This window comes from Equus caballus, chromosome 9, assembly GCF_041296265.1.
Source record: "Equus caballus isolate H_3958 breed thoroughbred chromosome 9, TB-T2T, whole genome shotgun sequence".
Lineage (NCBI taxonomy): Eukaryota > Metazoa > Chordata > Mammalia > Perissodactyla > Equidae > Equus > Equus caballus.
The window spans coordinates 61,551,170-61,557,244 of NC_091692.1; the positions used below are offsets into that span (position 1 = coordinate 61,551,170).

Sequence of the window (6,075 nt, forward strand, 5' to 3'; positions counted from 1 at the left end):
CAATGGACTTTCATTCAAAACAAACCCTCCCAATGTCCTCCTTTTTCTCTAGAAAATAATGTTCTCTCCGCTGTTTGTTGGATTTGCCTAAGGCCTGCCATAGCATGCACATCCCAAATTGTGATTCTTTGGCTATTCGCAAATAAATTCAATTTGCTGGTAAAGTAACCGGCTGTTTTATTTTTAAAGTCAACAGCATACATCCACAGGAAATGAAATCACTATCTTGAAAAGACATCTGCATGTCCACTGCAGCAGTATTCACAATAGCCAAGATATAGAAACAACCTAAGGGTTTGCTGACATAAATAATAAAGAAAATGTGGTGTGTATGTATGTGTGTGTGTGTGCGCGCACATGTGTGTGTGTGTATACACACACATACATAAATGGGATATTATTCAGCTATAAAAAAAGGAAATCCCGCCATGTGCAACAATATCGATGAACCCAGAGGACATTATGCCAAGTGAAATAAGCCAAACACAGAAAGACATACTGTATGATCTCACTTACATGTGGAATTTTAAAAAGTCTTAATTCATAGGGGCTGGCCCCGTGGCCGAGTGGTTAAGTTCGCGCGCTCTGCTGCAGGCGGCCCAGTGTTTCGTTAGTTCGAATCCTGGGCGCGGACATGGCACTGCTCATCAGACCACGCTGAGGCAGCATCCCACATGCCACAACTAGAAGAACCCACAACGAAGAATACACAACTATGTACCGGGGGGCTTTGGGGAGAAAAAGGAAAAAATAAAATCTTTAAAAAAAAAAAAAAAAAAGTCTTAATTCATAGAACCAGAGAGCAGAACAGTGGTTGCCAAGGACTGGAGGGATGGAGGAAATGGGAAGATGCTGGTCAAAGCATACAAACTTTCAGTTATAAGATGAGTAAGTTGTGAAGATCTAATATACAGCATGGTGATTATAGTTAATAATACCGTATTGTATACTTGAAATTTGGTGAGTCGATCTTAAGTGTTCTTACCACACATACACACACAAAGGTAACTAGGTGAGGTAATGGATGTGTTAATTAACTTGATTGTGATAATCATTTCACAATGTATAAAGATACTAAATCATCATGTTCTACACCTTCAAAAAATCATGCTGTACAATTTAAATATATATAATTCTTATTTGGGAATAATACCTCAATAAAAGCTGGAAAAAAAGGAAAAATGAACAAGCATCTATTTAATTTGGAAATTAGCTCTCTGTCATTGATTTTATTCTTATACATAAAGTTTAAGCTAAGTTGATCATTCTTATGTCTGTTTCCTTGTTTGGAAAAAAGGATTTTATTACAAAGGTATAATCAGAAACTTAAGTTCTAATAATACTAAAAATTACTTTAATTAGGTAAATCTTTCACAAACACCACAATAGAGTCCTCTATGGAATGTCTACACAAAATTCAATTCTCTAATTACTTTCTTTAAAAGAAATCTAGAGAAAGTCTTTAGCAGAATGGTATTGAGCAAATTTGGTGTGATAAACTCAATAGTACAGTGACAATCTCAAAAGTTCTTTCATTTTTAAAGGATGAATAATAAAAGAAAGTCAACATGGAGTCAATGAAAAAGTCCACCAGAAGAGAAGTTCATTAGCCCTACATGGAGAAAAGCACACCACTGAAAATTATTTACAATAAGATAGAAAAATCCAGAAAAAACTGTGCTTTTAGGAATATACAAAAAAATTAAGTCAGAGAGAGAAAAAATAGTATTCAAAGAAGACTGGATTAAAAAGGACTATAGTTAAATAAAAACATAGAAGAAATTTAAAATCCAAATTATAAGTAGTAAGGAACAGAACAAATATCACTGGAAATCAAATCAGTGATGGAAAGGCCTAACTTGAGAAGATATGCAAAAGAAAAAAGTTAAAAAGGATGTATGAGATGATTATGAGAACTAGAGAGCAGAGCCAAAGCATGAAAATTCCGAGTAAAAAACAAGAACAAAACGAAAGGCACAAACTTAAGAAAATACTTTCCACAGCTAAAAAACAGATTTCGATCTGTACACTGCAGGACCTATCACCTTCTGGATAAAATTAATGGATAAAAAAAAATCAGCAGCTATAACCCTAAACTTCAAAATATTTTATTTAATCACTTTAAATCTTTACAATGCAACAGATGGCTAATTTGCTATGGAAAAAGTACATGACAAGACCATGGAAAGAGCTTACATCTACAGTCAAAATGGTGTAAAATCTAGTTATTCTATAGACCCTGAGATTATTTTGTATTGGAGTTGAGCATTAACTTGCTGAGGGCAGAAACAAGAACCCAAACTCGTGTCTTGAGATAAAAAGTTGCACTCTTTTATACATTCACTACCTTTTTAAACCATGCTGCCTTATTTAACTCATATTATTTACTCTCAATGAAGTATTAGTCTTAACATTTTATCACTAACAATAGACGAGTACGGTCTTATTGTGTTACTTACAAGTTAATTCTTATAATAGAAATGATGTACAGCAGCACCGTCCTTAATACTACTGAGAAAGCATACTTCAAAATAAATCCCGGTTCTCAACTTCCGTGTGCATGTTTTTTCGTTTTAAATGCAGTCTGTAGCACCTCTAAGTTAATTTCTCAGCCTAAGGTAAGAACAAAGATAAGTGACAAAGGAACACACTCCACACCCAAGCACTTTTATGAGCCCTGAAATTATGCAAAAAGGACAAACTTCAGTGTGTATTGGTTTTCAAGGTTAATAATACTTTATTATCAGTGGGGTAGTATAGTTATTTCCACCAGTCATTGATAAAAATAATCCAACAGTAGTTGCTAAGTAACTGAAGCTGGAAATAAAATTATTTACTGTGGAAATGACTACAGTGGTTTCAAGTAATTTATATATGAAAAAACTATGGCTAACCTCTTCTAAAGAGCTGCCCATACTTGCAGACTCCAACTCCTCTCCTCCTATTCTCTCTTTAAAGCACACCAATCAGGCTTTTCTCCCCCACTATTCTCCTTGCATTGTCACCAATGACCTTCACATTGCTAAATCTAATGGTCACTTCACAGTCCTCATCTTACTTGACTTGTCAAATCAGCAGAAAGAGCCACAGTTGACCACTTTCTCCTCTTGAAACCCTCTCCACTAGACTTCCAGCATGCCACACCCCTACCTTCAAAGGCTTTTCCTCCTCAGTCTCCTTCGTGATTCTTAATCTCTCCAACCTCTGAATATGGAAAATTCCAGTGTTCAATTCTCATTCCTTTAGACTAGATCTCATACAATCTCATGGCTTTAAATAGTATCTATTTGCTCATGACTCCCAAATTTCTATTTTGAGTCAGGACCTTTCCCTTGAACTCCAGCCTCGCATAACCCCATGTGAACAGGCATCTCAAACCTGACATGTCTAAAACTAAACTCTTGATTCCCATTCCACTGACGACCCCATTTCTTTCCACTCTCAAGTCTCCCCCATCTCAGTAATAGCAACTCCATGGTCCCAAAAGCTCAGGCCAAAAGCCTTGGGGCCGTGCTTCACTCTCTTACTCTCATACTCCACATCAAATCCATCAGCAAATCCTGTCAGTTACATCTAGAATACGACCACTTCTTACTACTCTATTGCTACCACCTGATCTAAGCTGCCATCCTCTCACTTGGATTACTGCCACCTCCTAACAGATCTCCCTGCTTCCATCCTTGTCCCTACAGTGGATTCTGAACACAGGACCCAGAGTGATCCTTTAAAACTGTTAAGTCAGATCCCCTAAACTCCTCTGCTCAAAACCCTTGAACCATCTCCCTCCTCACTCAGAAAAACATCCCAAGTCTTTACCAGGACCAGTTAGCTCTGCAACATCTCTCGCCCTCCCCTCTCCACCTCAAACCCCCTGGCCTCCTTGCTGGCGCTCCACTAAGACTGGCAGTTCCCAGGCTTTACTTGCCTGGTGTTCTCATCGCCTGGAGAGCTGCGTGGCTGTCCCACTCTCCTTCAGGCTGTACTCAAGAGTCTTCTCCATGACACTGCTCCTTCCCTGGTGCTCTCTAGCCCCCTTCACTACTTTATTTTTCTTCTTAGCAACTGTTACCATCTGACTGGATATATTTTACTTTAATTTTTAAAAATTATTTTGTTTTTTGTCTTCACCCCCCGACTTCCTCCAGCAGAATGTCAGCTCTATGAGAACACGGATTTTGTGTTGCACAGTTCACTCTTGCATTCCTAGAGCTTAGAACAGTACCTGGCCATGGAAGGCACTCAATATACAAGTGCTATATGGATGCTGACTGTGCAAACTTTTAAATCCTGATAAGGCTGAGAGATTTAGGACACTATAACATCCAACTTCTTTTCACAATTGGAAATATGATTTCTCTTCTGGCATTGATAGGAACTGGGAAAATTCTTTATCTTCCATAGAAAGTAACTCAACTTGCTCTAATATGCCAAACATCTCTTTATTCCTCTTTGTCTCTCTCCAATGCCTTTCCTACATCCTGTAAAATATTAACCATTGTCGAAAAATTTTTCATTTCAGCACTATTGTCAAAATATTGCAAAAGCCAAGTGAACTCAATAAAAGTGGTATTGAAACACAAATAATGAAGAAAAGTAAACAAGCTCATTAAAAACCAAATAAACCCCTCTCTGTTTCAAACGAAACTGTCTTGGAGTGGTGAGGACCCTAGTCCAAGCTTAACTTTATTATCACTAATGAGCAAACATTTTCCCCATTAAACTCCTTTTAAACCAAAAAGGAGTTGGTATAGGACTCTTGCATATAGCCATGAAAATTAAGCCTGAGACAAAGCAGTTCAGGATACAAATCACCTTAATAAACAACAACAACAAAACCTTATACAACATGTTTGGAAAAGTAACAGAAGCAGGGACACTGAAATAAGGAAAGGGAGGCTCAAACTCCAGCTCACTCTTTGCTAGCTGTCTAACTTGGGACAAATTTATTTAGACCCTCTCTGCCTCAGTTTCCCTATCAGCAAAATGGAAATGGTACCTCACAGGGTTGCTGCAGGATTAACTAAAGTTCCTAGGTATTCAAAGCACTCAGCACAATGTCTGACACGTAGTTAAGTATTGAAGAGAGCTATTACTATAACAATCCCTACACCACTGATACTACAGCTTTTTAAGCTAGGAGCTCCTTGACACCACCGTTATTTTTTAAAGAATGAGAAGTGTTACTATTCATTGGTTTATTTACTTCATTATGTTCTGTAGCCAATTCTGAACACTGTGGAATTTTTAAGAATACGTCTTTTTCTCGAGGCAGAGTACTGAGGTGGAAAATCTGGGGAGTAAACAATTGGCTTCTTCGCACTGCATGTGAATTAAAGGGCAAATGCTGTCTTTTAACACGGGGACCCGGGGCCATGCGCCATTCCGGACCGTTCACGCACACCTCAACAGCTTCTGTCGCATACACTGCGGGTTCCTGAGGAAGGCCCATGCAGTGTCCGTGCTAACACCACGACAGCACGCTTTCGTCCTGGCCTACCGACGCCGGCTGCGGCCTTCGGCTGGCCCTCTGACCTCCCGATTAACCGCGGCCGCCCGCCACCACCGCAGGCCCGCGGGCTGCGGCCGGCAAACCCCAGCTGGCCCCCCTCGGCGGACAACCAGAGCCTTCCCCCGCAAACACAAGCGAGAACCTCGCTGGCCTTTCCCCAGCCCCCGCGAGCACCGCAGCCCCGCGACAAAGCCACCCCGGACCCGCGAAGCCCGGTCTGGCTCCCTCCGGCCGCTGCGTAGGTGCGGGGAGCCCGGGCGGCCGCGCCCCCCCAGGCCCCTCGGCCAGGCCCAGGGCTCTCTGGTGCTTCAAAGCCTGCAGGGGAGGTGTAAGCGCTTTCCACCCTGGGGCCGCCCACCGGCCCGTCCCAGGTACCTTCGAGTCGGCCGAGCAGAGGCGACAGCTGCAGTACCTTCCCAGCGGGGGCGGCGGCGGCGGCGACGGGCGGAGGTGAGGGGCCCGCCACCGAGACCAGCGGAGCCCCCGCTGGGCCAGAGCGGCCTCACGCGGCGGCGGCGGAGCGCCCCCTGGAGGCGGGCGGCCCGCACGGCGGCTGGGCCAGCTCT

General features: G+C 41.9%; 1 protein-coding gene across 7 annotated transcripts in view; it reads right to left on the reverse strand.

The window, feature by feature from the left end:
• Positions 1 to 6,075, reverse strand: part of ANKRD46 (ankyrin repeat domain 46) — a 50,581-nt gene extending 44,506 nt beyond the window's left edge. The window contains exons 1-2 of one of the 7 annotated variants that reach the window (XM_005613231.4): positions 5,885 to 6,075; positions 2,460 to 2,613 (exon numbers count right to left, since the gene is read on the reverse strand). The gene's annotated coding sequence lies outside the window, so the exon portion shown is untranslated. Of the gene's footprint in view, positions 1 to 2,459; positions 2,614 to 3,150; positions 3,290 to 5,884 lie in introns of those variants that run through there. The other 6 variants (XM_023648772.2, XM_005613232.4, XM_070222418.1 and 3 more) reach the window with 6 other exon arrangements.